The 18,314-nt window shown below is 44.4% G+C and overlaps 1 long non-coding RNA gene across 1 annotated transcript; it reads left to right on the top strand.

Annotated features, from left to right (window-relative positions):
• The first annotated feature begins 24 nt into the window (after window positions 1–24).
• LOC140719280 (uncharacterized) lies at window positions 25–17,775 on the top strand. The gene is made up of 3 exons (XR_012096884.1): window positions 25–422; window positions 537–593; window positions 17,443–17,775. It is a non-coding gene; the product is annotated as an uncharacterized lncRNA (long non-coding RNA).
• The last annotated feature ends 539 nt before the right edge of the window (window positions 17,776–18,314 follow it).

Here is an 18,314-nt window from a genome sequence, read left to right as displayed (position 1 = left end):
ATTTGATCGCTGTGTCTCCGATGGCGAATTCTGAAGTGCGGAGGTTTCGAGAGGACTAGAGTATAAAATCAAAGATGTAATGCTGAAGGTTTATAAGGCATTGGTCAGACTGCACGGTGAGCAGTTTGGGGCCCCTTATCTAATAAAGTATGTTTTGGCATTGGTGAGGGTCCAAATGATGAGGTTAACGCATGGGGAGCGTTTGATGACCGCGCACCCCGGGACGTGCCCGGTCCTTTCCCTCTCTCGCAGCTGGGACCGAGGCGGATAGACGAGTCTCTTTTTACGTGGGTGTTTCTGGCTAGAGAGGCAGCTATGGGCGTGATAGATAGCACAGGCGGAGGGAATGGCAGCGGATGGATCTCTCAGACACTGCCGAGCTCAACCTATCTAAATCCAAGGATGAAGAAGTCGGAACAAAGGTATAGTTGCTGACTAGGATGAAGAGTCAATGAAAATATCATTTAGTGTTGCATGGGGATAAAAGAACAACCCTTACATCAGATTAAGTTCTCGACAAATTCCTCTTGTTCTAGACGTTTCTACCAGTGGGCCAGTGTTGGAGTGGCTTTGGCTCGTCAGTCTTAGACGAGGTAAGTATCTCGTAACACACGCAAAATGCTAGTGGAACACAGCATGCCAAGCAGCATCTATAAGGAGAAGCACTGTCGACGTTTCAGGCCGAGTCCCTTCGTCAGGACTAAACGTCGACAGTGCTTCTCCTTATAGATGCTGCCTGGCCTGCTGTGTTCCACCAGCATTTTGTGTGTGTTGTTTGAATTTCCAGCATCTGCAGATTTCCTCGTGTTTGCTCTTTTAAGTATCTGGTAATGTTGGTGTTTTGAGCAGCAGCCAGTCGTGTAGATCCGATACGTGAGAAGACGTAATTCGCTCATGTTCGCTGTTCGGATACATAAAGCATCAACTTGGGACAGTTTGGTGTTTTGAGCAGCGGCCAATCAGTAGTTGGGATTGATTGGCAAGAACAAATTAAAATAAGGCAGTGTTATGCAGAAGAGCCATTCTTCAAGTGCATGTTGTTAGAGTGGGGATTTTGAGGCTTCATACAGAAAGTGAAAAGCTGTTGGTAGATTTTGCCCAGTATATTTATTGTTTATATTTGGATTAGTTAGAACAGTACGGATGCCAGGCAGGATAGTTGAATGCTCCTCTTGTGGGATGTGGCAAGGCAGGGGGTGATAAATAGGACATATAGAAAGGTAGTTATAACCAAGGTGCAGAAACCCCTGTGGCAATCCCCCTCAACCACACTTTGGATACTGTTTGTGGGGGGAATAACGCTGTCTTTCTGGCACTGATTCGTAAGGGGGGGGAAGGTGGGCTGTGGTGATAGGGGATTTGTTAGAGAACGGAAAGGAGATTCTGTGGGTGGGTGGGTGAGTGAGGTTCCCAGATGTTATGTTGATTTCCAGGTGTCTGTGTCTGGGATATCTTGGATCAAGTCCTCAGCATTCTTAATTGGGAGAATGAGCAGCCAAAGGCCATGGTCCATATAGGTACCGATGATGTAGTTAGAAAGAGTGATGAAGTTCTGCATAGGGCATTCAATGAATTAGGTGTTAAAGGGACCTCTAGTGACCTCAGGATTGCTACTCATGCCACGTTAGGAAGATTAGACTGTTTAATACATGACTGAGGTGTTGGAGGGCTTAAGATTTTTGGATCAATGGGCTCTCTTCCAGGGAAGATGGGACCTGTACAAAAAATGTTTTACATCTGATCTGGAAGGGGACTATTATCCTAGCATGAAGGTGTGTTAGTGCTGCAGGTGGGTGACCCAGTGATCAAAGTATTTCAACTCATGAGTCAGGTTTATTATCACAGGCATGTGTTGTGAAATTTGCTAACTTAGCAGCAGCAGTTCAATGCAGTACGTACTATAGATTAAGCGAGGCATAGATAGAGTGGACAGAGAGTATCTGTTTCCCAGAGTTGAAATGTCTAATACCACAGGGCATGCATTGATGGTGAGAGAGGGTAGGTTCAAATGGGATGTGAAGAATGTTTTTTGTTCAGAGTTGTGGATGCCTGGAATGTGTTGCCTGGTGTGGTGGTAGAGGCAATTACATTAGAGGCTTTTAAGAGATGTTTAGAGAGGCACATGGATGTAAGGAAGATGGAGGGATATGGGCATTGTGTAGGTAAGAGGGATCAGTGTTTGGGTGTTTTTTTTATTTGCTTTTTGCTGATTCGGTACAACACTGTGGGCCAAATGGCCAATTGTCATGTTGTACTATTCTATGTTCTTAACATTTATGTAAATATCATCTTTTTTCTTTCTTTTTCAAGTCATGTAACAGTCATCAAGACCAGAGGTTAACAGCACTTAGCCCAGTAGAGATTGATCATTACCAACACTCTCTGTTAAGTCTGTATGTCAAGTCACAATGATGAAGCTTTTAGAGGTTGCTCCAGAAAACTGCCTCTCATAGAAGACAGATCTTAGTTATAGGCCTGTCCAGACAACTTGCCTTGGTTTTGAACTGGAAATGATTAGAGTGCTTAAGTTAAAGGAACCCTTAGAGGCAAGTGATCATAATATGACAGAATTCACCTTGCGATTTGAGAAGGAGAAGTTGGCATATCTTGTTCCTGTATGCCCTCTCGTCACCACCTGAGATTCTACCAACAATGGTTGTATCATCAGCAAATTTATAGATGGTATTTGAGCTGTTCCTAGCCACACAGTCATGTGTATAGAGAGAGTAGAGCAATGGGCTAAGCACAACCCCTGAGGTGCGCCTGTGTTAATTGTCAGTGAGGAAGAGATGTTATCACCAATCCACACAGATTGTGGTCTTCCGGTTAGGGAGTTGAGGATCCAATTGCAGAGGGAGGTATAGAAGCCTCTAATTTCTGTAATTTCTCAATCAGGATTTTGGGAATGATGGTATTAAATGCTGAGCTGCAGCTGTTGAACAGCATCCTGACATAGGTGTTTGTGTTGTCTGGGTGGTCTAAAGCTGTGTGAAGAGCCGTTGAGATTGCATCTGCTGTTGACCTATTGTGAAAGGCAAATTGCAGTGGGTCCAGGTCCTTGCTGAGGCAGGAGTTCAGTCTGGTCATAGCCAACCTCTCAAAGCATTTCATCACTGTAGATGTGAGTGTTACCGGGCGATAATCATTAAGGGAGCTCACATTATTCTTCTTAGGCACTTGGTATAATTGTTGCCTTTTTGAAGCAGGTGGGAACTTCCACCTGTAGCAGTGAGAGGTTGAAAATTTCCTTGAATACTCCCACCAGCTGGTTGATTTGAAGTGGAAATAGATAAATATTTATGTAAGTGATGAACTGAAGGGTGGAGGAAATGGGCACAGGAGGTGGGATCAGCAGAGATCTGACACAATTATGTTAAATAACCATGAAACCATAAGAAATAGGAGCAGAAGTAAGCCATTTGGCCCATTGAGTCTGCTCTGCCATTTCATCATGACTGTTTAGGAACAAATGAGGTGCTTACTGAATATAAGAAATGAAAGAGAACACTTAAGAAAGGAATCAAGAGGGCAAGAGGTTGCCCTAGCAGGTAGACTGTAGAAAAATCTGAAGGGACTCTACAGATATGTTAAAAGCAAAAGTATTGCAAGAGACAGATTGGTCCTCTGTAAGATCAGAATGGTAATCCATTTATGGAGCCAAGAGAGATGAGGGACATTTTAAATAAACGTTTTGCATCTGTGTTTGCTCAGGAGATGGATGCTGAGGCTATTGAAGTGAGGCAAATTAGCATCAACTTCATGGTCTCTCTACAGACTACAGAGGACGAAATGTTTGCTGAACTGAGGGAAATTATGGTGGATAAATCCCCAGGGCCTGACAAGGTGTTCCCTTGGACCCTGCGGGAGCAAGGTGCAGAAATTGCCAAGGCCCTAACAGAGATGGGATGTTATGTTGAAGTTATAGAAGACGTTGGTGGCACCTAATTTGGAGTATTGTGTGCAGTTTTCATCACCTACCTATAGGAAAAATGTAAACGATAGAAAGAGTACAGAGAAAATTTACTAGTTTGTTGATGGGACTGGGGGACCTGAGTTATAAGTAAAGATTGAATAGGTTAAGACTTTATTCCTTGGAATGGTCAATGAGAGTAGGCAGTCCAAATGGTTAGCATTAAACTAGATGGGCTGAATGGCCTGTTTCCATGCCGTAGTTTTCTTTGACTCTCCGACTTTATGTGACAATGAAAGGGGCAGGGAGGAAATCTAGAAATAAGGGAAGGGGGAAGTTTGAGATCAACAGACAAGGGAAAAGGAGGAAAGAGGGGATCCAGCGCAAGAAGGAGAGCCAGGGAGAGAGGAGATCTAGAGCGAGAGAAGGGGAAAGGATGGAATTCAGTGATGACTGGAGGGGGGAACAGGAAGAACCAGAGATGAGGGAAGGGGGAAGAGATCCAGGGATGAAGGAAAGAGCGATGAGGACTTCTAGACATGAGGGATGAATGAAGGAGGAGATCCAGAGTTGAGTGAAGAGGTATAGAGGGGATCCAGAGATAGGCAAAGGTGGTGACCAACAGATGGGTGAGCGAGGGCTATAGGAGACCCAGAGATGTGAACAACGGGAAGAGGAGACAGAAGGGGAAATGTGAAGGAGTGACCCAGAGCCACTAAGAAGAGGAATGGGACCCACACAGAGGAGAAGGTGGATATGGGGGAAGTGGCAATCTGAACACGGGTGGGGTGACCCAGAAACTTCAGGAATGGGGGAAAATGATGACCCAGAGATAGGATAGATGGGGGTAAGAAATTGACCTTGAGTGGGGGTGTGGGGAAGTTGGTGACCCAAAGCTAGGGTTGAGGGGAGAAAATGACCCAGGAATGGGAAGGGGTGACCCAAAGACAGGTGAATGGGATTTTAAAAAGGTGTAGGGTGACCCAGTGATGCAAGTAGTGGGATTGGGAAAGCGTGAGACTTAGAGATACAGGGGATGGAGAGGGTAGGGGAGTGTCCAAGATTGAGCGAGAGAATGGGTCAACTAATATCCTAGCAGGAAGCTTTGCTAGTGCTGCACAGTGGGGTTTAATCAAGAGTTGCAGGGGAATGGGAACCAGAGTGCTGGAACACTTAATGCAGAGGTTGTGGAGACAGATGTTGGTAAGACCTCAGAAAAAGTCAGGAATCAAAAGGTTAAGCATGGTGCAACTAGTGCCCTGTGCTGTGTATGTTTCAATACAAGATTTATTATAGGAAGGGTGGATGAGGTCAGGGCATAGATCAACACATGGAATTATGATATTGCAGTCATTAATGAGTCTTGGTTGCAGGAGGACAGAACTGGCAGCTCAATATCTGCTCCCATCGCTTCATGTGACCCTGATCGGGTCCGACTGTGACCTGCAGACCAGCGGAGGGAAGGAGTGCCTTACGCCTCCTTTGGTAGAGACGTAACTCCATTCCGCCAACACCCATTATACACCCAAATTGAATAGAATGGTGACCTGCTGAGAGTGATTCAAGGACATGTGATGTTCATCCTATGGAGTTCTGTTTAACATTTTAATTCACTGGAGTATGGACCCAGTTCTTTCTTTTAGGAATCACTCTCAACTATTCCCATTATCTTCTGAGGTCTGGAGATCAGATGGTTCTGGACTTAAGACCTGATCTCAGTGTTCCACTACAATTGGTAGAAAATTGCTTATGTACTTATCTGAAAGATACATTATAAATTCTTACAGAGATTTCAACTTGGAACTATATTTTCCATCCGAGTCCCAACTCCTTAGATTTAGATAGCATGATCTCAATTATGGCCAGGAGGTCCAGTGCAGCTTTTTCTAGAGCCAGTTTAAAACAGGCAGCTTCCACAAACAATATACCGGTACTTAATGTCAACAGGCATTGTGTGTGTCACCAGTCAAACTCAACCTAATTTGTGGCTCTGTCAATCAGCTTCCAAATGTTGTTATTCTGTTATTAGTTACCAATCCCCCCACCCCCCTTCTTCAGCTGTGTTTTCCTGCTCCTCATCATATGATAGTCAGAAGGCAGGGGATCCAAGGAAGTTTGGCCAGGTGGATCCAGAATTGGCTTGCCTGCAGAAAGCAGAGGGTTGTGGTGGAGGGAGTACATTCAGATTGGAGGGTTGTGACTAGTGGAGTCCCACAAGGATCTGTTCTGGGACCTATACTTTTCATGATTTTTATTAACGACCTAGATGTGGGGGTAGAAGGGTGGGTTGGAAAGTTTGCAGACGACACAAAAGTTGATGGTGTTGTGGATAGTGTTGAGGATTGTCGAAGATTGCAGAGAGACATTGATAGGATGCAGAAGTGGGCTCAGAAGTGGCAGATGGAGTTCAACCCAGAGAAGTGTGAGGTGGTACACTTTGGAAGGACAAACTCCAAGGCAGTAAAATGGCAGGATACTTGGAAGTATGGAGGAGCAGAGGGATCTGGGGGTACATGTCCACAGACCCCTGAAAGTTGCCTCGCTGGTAGATAGGGTAGTTAAGAAAGCTTATGGAGTGTTAGCTTTCATAAGTCGAGGGATAGAGTTTAAGAGTCGCGGGGTAATGATGCAGCTCTATAAAAATCTGGTTAGGCCACACTTGGAGTACTGTGTTCATTTCTGGTCGCCTCACTATAGGAAGGATGTGGAAGCATTGGAAAGGGTACAGAGGAGATTTACCAGGATGCTGCCTGGTTTAGAGAGTATGCATTATGATCAGAGATTAAGGGAGCTAGGGCTTTACTCTTTGCAGAGAAGGAGGATGAGAGGAGAGATGATAGAGGTATACAATATATTAAGAGAAATAGATAGAGTGGACAGCCAGCACCTCTTCCCCAAGGCACCACTGCTCAATACAAGAGGACATGGCTTTAAGGTAAGGGGAGAGAAGTTCAAGGGGGATATTAGAGGAAGGTTTTTCACTCAGAGAGTGGTTGGTGCGTGGAATGCACTGCCTGAGTCAGTGGTAGAGGCAGATATACTAGTGAAATTTAAGAGACTACTAGACAGGTATATGGAGGAATTTAAGGTGGAAGGTTATATGGGAGGCAGGGTTTAAGGGTCGGCACAACATTGTGGGCCGATGGGCCTGTACTATGCTGTATTGTTCTATGTTCTATATCCTCTTACCCCTGAAACTCTGCCCTGTGCTGATCCGTCTCTGGTTTCTGATCCCACTCCATTGAGCATACAATGTATGGTTTCCATTCTGCTTTCAGACTTTAGAGTACAGTGGTGGATTCTAACAACTCTGCTGTGTGGGACACAGCCCTTAGGAAGCAGTGAAAATGACCCATAACATTGAAATGAACAGGGAATAAGGTTGGTAACTAACAATGTCATTCGTCCTCGGCCCAGAAATTTGAGGGACAAGCAACATGTCTGACATGTAACTGCAGTCAGCTTGTTTCCTTCAGTCTGCAAAAAGTCATGCAGGAATTCAAGGGTTTGGAACCCATCACCACAGGGAGAGAGAGGTGAACAGCAGGGAAGGATTTAAAAGGACTGACATGGAACAGAAAGACTGTCACGGACCAGCTGGGCGGAGTTGATTCCCTAATGTACACTGGGTGTATTGTAGATTCACTAAGTACCTGAGACAGAGTTTAAAGTAAAACTGATTTATTTGCCATACATCCAGAATATTAAGCTCCAGCCCCATCATCTGTAGCAAATCAAAACTGCTGAGAGACCAAGTGAGGGAATTAACACTGTATGATGCTTCCAAATGACTGAATACCAAGTCAAAGCAAAGTACTGTATGTTGGATCATTTATTACCAACCAATTGTAAACAATCTAATATTGTGATTTCAGTGAAATTGGCATAATTAGTGAACTAAACAAAATAAGTGAAGATTGTAAATAATCAAATTAACTAAAATAAGCAGTCAGCAAAAATATTAATTCCCCATCTCACCCCCTCTCAACTTACTAAACTAACAAGGTCAAAGCGTGAATATAGGACTATACTCACATGGCAGATTGCCGTAGCCCATAATAAACACGTGCAACATAAAATCCAATACAGACAGACAGAATATAGAAACTTGGCTCTGACATCCCAGCCCCTAATTTTAAACAATAATAACCACAACTACATATACAAAATTAGGAAACACGAAACATTCAAGGATAAAGATCTTAAGCAGGCCAGTAAGGGAAGGATCAGACCAAAAGGTAGATGTCAAAGAAAGTATTGAAAGGCAAAATTGAAATAACAGGTATAATGGGTGGGATATTTTGTTGCATGTATATTTCAATGCTCGGAGTATTATGAGTAAGGGTGACAAACTTAGAGTATGGATCAGTACAAGGAGCTATGATGTTGTAGCCATTACTGAAACTTGGCTGAGAGAGGGCCAGGCATGTACCATGCTTTTTGAAGTTTTAGAAAAGATAGAGGAGGAGGTAAATGGGGGTGGTATTACACTACTAATCGGACAATATCATAGCTGCATTCGGGGGAGACGTAATGGAGGGTTCAGACACTGAGTCCATTTGTGTGAAACTCAGGAATAAGAAGGGTGCAATCGCATTAATGGGATTATACTATAGACCCCCCCACCCCCAATGGCCACCATTGGGGGTGGGGGGGTCTATAGTATAATCTACACCCCCTCCTGGCTGTAGAGGAAGTGCAGCGTAGATTCACAAGGTTAATTCCTGGGATGTCAGGACTGTCTTACGCAGAGAGGTTAGAGAGACAGGGCTTGTACACGCTGGAATTAAGGCAATTGAGAGGGGATCTGATTGAAACATATAAGATTATTAAGGGATTGGACAAGATAGAGGCAGGAAATATGTTCCAGATGCTGGGAGAGTCTAGTACCAGAGGGCATGGTTTGAGAATAAGGGGTAGGTCATTTGGGACAGAGTTAAGGAAAAACTTCTTCTCCCAGAGAGTTGTGGGGGTCTGGAATGCACTGCCTCGGAAGGCAGTGGAGGCCAATTCCCTGGATGCTTTCAAGAAGGAGCTAGATAGGTATCTTATGGATAGGGGAATCAAGGGATATGGGGACAAGGCAGGAACCGGGTATTGATAGTAGATGATCAGCCATGAGCTCAAAATGGCGGTGCAGGCTCAAAGGGCCGAATGGTCTACTTCTGCACCTATTGTCTATTGACATTGAGGACAGATATGTAATCAGGTTAATGAAAGGCTCTGAAATAAAGCAGGAAATGACACGCCGGTGAAGCTGACAGCAGCAGTGGGTAAGTTATTGTAAGATATTCTGAGGAACTGGATATATACAATTTGCACAAACAGGGACTAATTAGCAATAGTCAACAAAGTTTTATATAGGGCAGGTCATGTCTAACCAATCTTTTAGAGTTTATCAGTGAAGTTACCAGGAACATCGATGAAGGTAAGGCAGTGGATATTGCCTACGTGAACATTGGCAAGGCACTTGATTGGTCAAGAAGGTTCCATTGTTCTGTATTCAATGTCTAAATTAGATTAGACTTGGCTCTTTGGGAGAAGCCAGAGAGTGGTAGTAGATATGAGGAAATCTGCAGATGCTGGAAATTCAAGCAACACACACAAAATGCTGCTGGAACGCAACAGGCCGGGCAGCATCTATAGGAAGAAGTACAGTCGACATTTTGGACTGAGACCCTTCGTCAGGACAAGGGTCTCGGCCCAAAATGTCAACTGTACTTCTTCCTATTGATGCTGCCTGGCCCGCTGCATTCCACCAGCACTTTGTGTGAGTGGTAGTAGATAATTGCCTCTGACTGAAGGCCTATGACAAGTAGAGTGTGGCAGAGTTCAGTACTGGGTCTGTTGTTTCTCATTTATTTCAATGATCTACATAGAAAACCTACAGCATCATACAGGTCCTTTGGCCCACAATGCTGTGCTGAACATGTACTACTTTAGACATTACCTGGGTTACCCATAGGTCTCTATTTTTCTAAGCTCCATGTTCCTATCCAGGAGTCTCTTAAAAGACCCTACTGTATCCTCCTAGCAGCCCATTTCACGCACTCACCACTCTCTGTGTAAAAATAACTTACCCCTGACATCTCTGTACCTACATCCAAGCATGTTAAAACTGTGCCCTCTTGTGTTAGCCATTTCAGCCCTGGGAAAAAGCCTCTGACTATCCACACAATCAATACCTCTCATCATCTTGTACACCTCTATCAGGCCATCTTTCATCTTCTGTCGCTCCAAGGAGAAAAGGCCAAGTTTGCTCAACCTATTCTCATAAGGCATGTTCCCCAATCAAGGCAACATCCTTGTAAATCTCCTCTGCACCCTTTCTATGGCTTCCACATCCTTCCTGCAGTGAGGTGACCTGAATTGAGCACAGTATTCCAAGCCGGGTCTGACCAGGGTCCTATATAGCTGTAAGATAACTCTCAGTTCCTAAACTCAATCCCACGATTGATGAAGGCGAATGCACCGTATGCCTTCTTAACCACACAGTCAACCTGCTTTGAGTGTCCTAAGGACTCGGACCCCAAGATCCCACTGGTCCTCCCCAGTGCCAAGAGTCTTATCATTAATACTATGTTCTGCCATCATATTTGACCTACCAAAATGATCCATCTCACACTTATCTGAGTTGAACTCCATCTGTCACTTCTCAGCCCAGTTTTGCATCCTATTGATGTCCTGCTGTAACCTCTGACAGCCCTCCACACTATCCACAACACCTCCAACCTTTGTGTCATCAGCATATTTACTAACCCATCCCTCCACTTCCTCATCCAGCTCATTTATAAAAATCACGGAGAAGGGGTCCCAGAACAGATCTCTGAGGCACACCACTAGTCACCAACCTCCATGCAGAATATGATCTGTCTATAACCACTCTTTGCCTTCTGTGTGCAAGCCAGTTCTAGATCCACAAAGCAAGGTCCCCTTGGATCCCATGCCACCTTACTTTCTCAACAAGCCTTGCATGGGGTACCTTATCAACTGCCTCACTGAAATCCATATACACTGTATCTACTACTCCATCTTCATCAATGTGTATAGTCACATCCTCATAAAATTCAATCAGGCTCGTAAGGCACAACCTGCCTTTGACAAAGCCATGCTGACTATTCCTTATCATATTATGCCTCTCCAAATGTTCATAAATCCTGCCTCTCAGGATCTTCTTCATCAACTTACCAACCACTGAATTAAGACTCACTGGTCTATCCTGGGCTATCTTTACTCCCTTTCTTGAATAAGGGAACAACATCTGCAACCCTCCAGTCCTCTAGAACCTCTCCCATCCCCATTGATGATGCAAAGATCATCACCAGAGGCTCAGCAATCACTTCCCTCGCTTCCCACTATAGCCTGGGGTATATCTCGTCAGGTCCTGGTGACTTATCCAACTTGATGCTTTCCAGAAGTTCCAGCACATCCTCTTTCTTAACGTCTATATGCTCGAGCTTCTCAGTCTGCTGTAAATCATCCCTACAATTTGCAAGGCCCTTTTCACTGGTGAATACTGTTATGAACCCCGTAACTGGGTCACTTACCAGCAAAGATAGGTCCGCTGAAGTCTGATGGTACTATTTTTAAACGTTTTTATTTATAAAGGGGCACAAAAGTAAGGTTAATACAAACATTCAGATAATATACGTTGTCAATACTCAATCTAAAGCGCGGGTGTAGTAGTAATCAACAATAAGAAGTAGCTCTATCGTTTGTCTAGGGGTAAAACTATTGTCCGATGGAAATATAAAAGTCTCGCCAGTTCATGAAGGCTTTTAGCCATTTGAGGGACCGCTGGGTGTTCACGGGGATTATGGGCGTATCAGGGAGTTATTTCTGATTGAGGAATTAAAAGGGTGTGTTCCGGAGGAGATCCGGATGTATTTGAATGAGAAGCCGAATAAGTCCATCTCCGAATTTGCTAGGTTCGCAGATGAATATGCCCTAACCCACAAGACAAAGTTTCCCTTGAATAAAAGTACCCCGAGAGACCATGGGAACGACCGAGAAAGTCCGCCGGCTGAGGCAGAGGTCCCGCCGGGAGCTAGTGGTAAGGTTGAGGGGGAAAAGCCAGGCAGCCCGAGATTTCCGGGCTTGACCTGTTTTAATTGTGGGAAGGGAGGACATATTGCATCTAGGTGCTTTGCTCCGAGAAAGGAGCCAGAAAAAGGGAAAGCAGCGGTCCCTATCGGGTGTGCCGTGGTAATCAGAAAATCGACAAGAGGGTCCCGGGTAAGCAGAGAGTGCGAGGGGTCTGAGATTTATCTGTCACACGGAACCGTGTCTGTGAGGGAGGGGGACCCACCAATTCCCGTACGGATTTGGAGAGACACGGGGGCGGAGCTATCATTAATTAGCCGTACCGTATTACAATTCGGGCCTCAGACGGGCGAGGTAGCCCTGAGAGGAATAGGAAAATGGACAGAAATGGTGTCCTTACATAGGGTCATTTTGGATTGTGAGCTGGTGTATGGATCAGTTGAAATAGGGGTGCCATCAGAATTCCTGAGAACTGACGTGGACGTCCTCCTTGGGAACGATTTAGCTGGGGGTAGGATTTGGTCAGCCATGACTATGACCCGCCGACCGGTGCGTGTTGAGGCCCCGCCCATAGCGTCCCCGAGCTATACCGCATGCGCGGTCACTCGCAGCCTGTCGAGATCGGCAGCTGAGAACGGGAGCAGTTTAAAATTGGCCAGTTTTGATTTGGCCGAGACGTCTTTACCAACCCTGTGCCACGAGGGTTTAGAGGGTGGTAAAACGAGGAATAGTAACGTGAAAGGGGGTAAGGGAGAGGAGATAGATCTTCCCTTAGCGAAGAGAAAGGTCCTAGAGGTAGGAAATAAAGATGAGAAACGGAAAAAGCTGTTAAAAGGTCCAGAGTTGGACATGGATGATCTGTCGGGGGTGGCAGCCCTGTTTGAAGAAGTTGAGAGTTATCAAGGTGTTCCCGATAATGAGATGAAGGCAGTCCTGGATGAAAAGGATACCACTACCTTGGAGAGGTCTGCTGGGTTGGCAGATGAGGTTGTTTCAGTCCGCGGGGTTGAGTTTACTCTGGAAGGGAGTTGCCCAGAGAGGGACTGGGAGGATCAGGGGAATTTAGAATTTGAAAAGGGTACGGGTATTGAAAGCCTGGAAGAGGCAGATGTCCAGTTTGAGTGTGTCCAAGATGTGGATGCACGTGGTACTGAACCTAGTAATGGAGCTCAGAAAATGTCTGAGGTATTTGATTCAGTTGAAAGGGAATGCAGTCCCTGTGGGTCAGATGGACTGGGTTCAGTGAAAACAGGGTTAACCCTGGTAATTGGGGGAAGGGAGGGTTCCCAGGTGTTTGTACACAAAGGGGTGGTGAACCTTAAAGTGGAACTCGACCATGGGGGGATAAACATTATTATTGAAGGGAACGGAAAGTTTGTAGTTCCCAAATCGAATGAAAAAATTTTAAACCCGGCAGCTCGCTTACAGAGTAAGTCGAGAGCTGCCGGGGCCCCACACGCTATTGTTATTCAAGGATGTGGAGTGAACAGGCAGCACTTGACAGGCTGTCTGGAAAAAGCGGGATCGCTTGCAGATCTTAAATTGGAAACTAATAGCATGACGGGTCCTGAAGAGAAAAATAGCAACTTGCTTAAAACTAAAGAATTGGGTAGGAATGAATTAGGTCTGGGATCCGGTGTTGATACGATAACTCCTATGAATAAGGCGGATGGGAGTTTACCCCGCCAAACTACTCGAGTTCCTCCCGTAGAAACTCACCGAAAAAAAGGTGATGGTTAATGGGGGCACCATTTTAAATAGGAAAACTGGCTGTACGGGATTTTGACAAAGCATGTGAATAACAAAGACAACCCCCTTGGAACCTGCCTGTAAGTTGAAATCTGATGCTACCAGGCTTTAGTCAGGTACAAGAGAAAAAAAATATTAAAGGAAGTGCCACTGTACTCGTTACCTGTTTAGATGCTGAATTAAATGTATAACTGTATAGCTCTGTAGTGAAACGGAAAGCTTGTGTATTGTGTTAGATTCTAAAATCCTGTAAGACTCTGTACTACTTTGTTTCACCGCTGGTGAAAATGCTTTGAAGAAAGGGGGTGTTATGAATGTACCACAGCTCTGACGGGCCGAAGGGTGCAGGACCAGCCCCCTCCTTCTGGAGAATCGCAAGATCACTATTAATTCGGGTCTTGGACCCAGGAAATGAGAGACAATGCAACGGATTTGACCATTGTTCTTAGAGGCACCTGTGTGAATTGCAACTCTATAGTACGTGCCAGCTATCAGGGACATGGACACCCTCGGGCAATGTGGGGTGGGGATTGTATCACCCTACCTTGATTGACATTTTCAAATCTGCCAGTCATGATAAAAAGGAGACTGCAGAGGCAGTATCCCAGCGATGCACCAGACGGAGACACCATCGCTCATCGCTCCCATAAGGACGGGAAGCTGTTCGGGAGCCACGTGTGATTCGGTTCTCCTAGCTTGGGACACGCGTGGCTGATAACCCCGAAAAGGATTCCGAACTGTCAACGGGGAACTCACGTTCCCGATTCAACTAAAATACTAAAATACTAAAGCAAAGTATTCATTAAGTACCTCCGCTATCTCCTCCGACTCCATGCACACATTTCCATTATTGCTCCTGATTGGTCTTATTCTCATATGGCTCGTACTCTTACTCTTCACGTACTTGTAGAATGCCTTGGGGTTTTCCTTAATCTTGCTCGTCAGGGCCTTCTCATGGCCTCTTCTGGCTCTCCTAATTTCATTCTTAAGCTCATTCCTGCTAGCTGTATAATTTTCTAGATCTCTATGATTACCTAGTTTTTTGAACCTTTCGTAAGCTTTTCTTCTTGACTAGATTTTCAATTGTCTTTGTACACCATGGTTCCTGTACTCTACCATCCTTTCCCTGTCTCATTGGAACTTATCTATGCAGAACATTCTATGCAGAATATCCCCTGAACATTTGCCACATTTCTGCCATTCGTTTCCCTGAGAACATATGTTTCCAATTTATGCTTCCTGGCTCTGTGGCTCAGAAGTGAAGGGGACAGAGGAAGAGTGCAGTAGTGTTGGGAAATTCTGTACAGTCTAGGACACCAGAGATTCCTAGATGATTTGTTGTTGCCTCCCGGGTGCCAGGGTCAGGGACGTCTTGGATTGTGTCCATGACATTCTAACAGGGGAAGGTAACATCTTGGTACATATTAGTACCGGTGAAATAGGAAGGCAAAGAGAAGAGGTCCTAAAGAGAGAATTTAGATAGGTAGAAAGCTAAAAAGCAAATCCTCTCTGGATTGCTGCCTGTGCCACAAGTCAGTGAGGGTAAGAATAGGGTAATTGGCAGATGAATGAGTGGCTGAGGAACTGGTGCAGGAGGTATCATTTCAGATTTATGGATCATTTTAATTTCTTCTGGGAAAGCTATTCTTGGGGCAGCAGTGCAGGTCCTCCATCTCTGGCGGCATTCACACCTTCCTTCATCGTGTCAGTAGCTTCCGCTCAGTTTACTGTAATTCATGCAAGTCCCGGGTGGAGACTGACATTGCATACAGATGTAGAGAACTCTTCATTGCTCTTTCTATAGCAGTTTTGTTTGACCAGTCAAGCTTATTAGCCCTGAGATGAACCCCTGAACCTAGAGGATTTGTGGACCGCTCTTAGTCTGGGTTCTACCCTTTGACTTCTTTAGCATGGGTGACCCTTATCAAGAGCCAAAGCATAAGGCCCTGACTCCAGCCAACATAGCACCCTGGGTCATTGAGGCATTCAAGCCTCAAAACCATGACAAGGTAGGGAAGGTATGACCCATACAGTTGTATTTCACCTCGGTTCAAGGTATCCATATTTAAAATGTTAGGTTTTCCAGGGGAAAGGATAGCCAGTGGGATGCTTTCTAGCTGTTTGCAGCTATTGTAAGGCACCAGCACATGATGATTGTGGGTCTTAATGAGGATGGCACAGACTCGGGCTGCAAGACTACAGGATAAGAATATAGAGATAGATTGTAGGTACAGCGATTAGAGGCTGCCCAACAGGTTAATTAGCAGCTTGATCCTGTTGGGGTTCAAGCTTTAATGGGGGATTAGGGATGTCTGGTTGTATGATGAAAATGAGGAAAAGTAGGTACCGTGGACCCCTAGGTTTATCCCTTGAAATGATAGCTTTCTCCCATGCACCTGAAACATTAGGGGCCAGGCCAGTGATGCCATGCTCCCACACCCACCATGGGGGGGAGCATTAGTCTGTGGTTTCTTCCTCCCACAAGGTGGAGGAAGATCGTGATCATGTGAGGGTTGGTACAATGGGCCCCTTGGAGACAATGGAGATCAGGGAGTTCTGCTATGGAATTAGCGAATTTAGGGGATACATACAGACAGAAGCCTGAAGAGTCTCTGGTCATGTGGTTATTGGGGATATGGGATGAATGAGCCTATCTAATGCAATATTTATTCAGATCATCCGCCGTTTTCTTGTCACCCTTATTACGTCTCCAGCATCATTTTCCTGTGGTCCAATATCCACTGTTACCTCTATTTTACACTTTATGTATCACAAGAAACTTTAGTATCCTCTGTAATATTATTGGCTAGCTTGCTTTAATATTCCATCTTTGCCTTATTGATATTTTTGTCGCCTTCTGTTGGTCTTTAAAAGCTTTCCAATCCTTTAATTTTTCCTCTCTTCGTATGCCCTCTCTTTGACTTTTATCTTGGCTTTGACTTCTCTTGTTAGCCATGATTGTGTCATCTTTCCTTTAGAATACCTCTTCTCTTTCGGATGTATATATCCTGTGCCTTCGGAATTGCTTCCAGAAATTCCAGCCATTGATGCCCTGCTGTCATCCCTGTTGGTGTTTTTCAGTCAATTCTGGCCAACTCCTTTCTTGTGCCTCTGTGATTCCCTTTGCTCCAGTGTAATACTAATACATCTGACTTTAGCTTCTCCTCAGATTTCAAGGTGAATTCAATCATATTATGATCACTCTCCCCAAAGGGTTCTTTTACCTTAAGTTCTCTAATCAATTCTGGTTCATTGTACAACACCCAGTTAATAATAGCTGATCCCCTAGGGTGGGCACAACCATGAGCTGCTCTGAAAAGCCATCTTGTAGACACTCTAGAAAATCCCCCTCCTGAATTCCAGTACCAACCTGATTTTCCCAATCTACCCGCACATTGAAATCCTGTATGATTATTGTAATATTTCCCTTTTGACATTCATTTTCTATCTCCCTTTATAATGTGTAGACCACATCCTTACTACTATTTGGGGATCTGTATATAACTCCCATCAGGGTCTTTTTACCCATGCAGTTTCTTAGCTCTACCCACAGCAATTAAATGCCTACTGTCTGAGTCAATTGTTAAGGATGTGGTTTCAGGGGACTAGGAGGCACATAATAAAATAGACAATTATCAGCATGGGAAAATTTTGCCCGACAAATCGGTTTAAATTTTTTGAAAACATAACAAGGAGAGGCAAAGGAGAATTGATTGATGTTGTATATCTGTTGTTTTCAGAAAGCCTTTGACAAGATATGCCTCATTTGAAAAGGACCGACAATTGATATAATGGTGTTACAATCTATTTACTCTTTCAATAACTTCAAGACAATTTATCTCCACATTGCTTCAACCAAATCCATGCTTCACTGGCATGTGTTCAGGTACTCGTTGCATACAATCAAGCATTGTAGATACATCAGAGGTATCTACAATACCTGATGCCGCATTCAAAGATTAATCTATTCAATTGCTGGTGAACTGACATTCAGATCAGGACTGATAAAGTGTGTTTGAGATTGACTATTCATTGTTTTGCCTTTTCTACCCTGTAAAAAAAAATTATAAAAACTGTGATCTGTCTGTGATTTGGCTCAGTGTGTCTCTGTCCATTGTTCTAGCTTCACAGTTCTGGGGTTGTCCCACTGCCCCACCAGGAGCATATGGTATTTACAGGGCTGCTCCTGGAGACTTTCTGATCACTGACCCTGAAGTGACGTAAGGGTGGTGAACTCAGTAATGGCAATACCAATGAATGTCAGGGGTAGGTGACTGGACGTTCTTGTTAATGTATGAAACTTTTGTGGTGTGAGTATGACTGAGACAGAAGTGTTTGTTATTATTATATGCACATCCAAATTGAATATAACTATCAATATTCTCACAAAGCTCATCCACTAAAGCGAAAGTGATACAAGCAGTTTATTTATCTTGTAGATCTCAAATTGACATTTTAATTCACTGGATGTTGGACTCAGTTCTTTCTTTTAGGCTTCAGTCAGAACTATTCCCATTAGCTACTGAGGTATGGTTGTAGATATCAGACCTGATCTCAATGTTCCTTTTCAATCAGTAGATGCTTGCTTATCTTCTTGTCTGGATGATACATT

Source organism: Hemitrygon akajei, chromosome 31, assembly GCF_048418815.1.
Source record: "Hemitrygon akajei chromosome 31, sHemAka1.3, whole genome shotgun sequence".
In the NCBI taxonomy this organism is placed as follows: domain Eukaryota; kingdom Metazoa; phylum Chordata; class Chondrichthyes; order Myliobatiformes; family Dasyatidae; genus Hemitrygon; species Hemitrygon akajei.
This window is presented reverse-complemented; position numbering and strand designations above follow the sequence as displayed.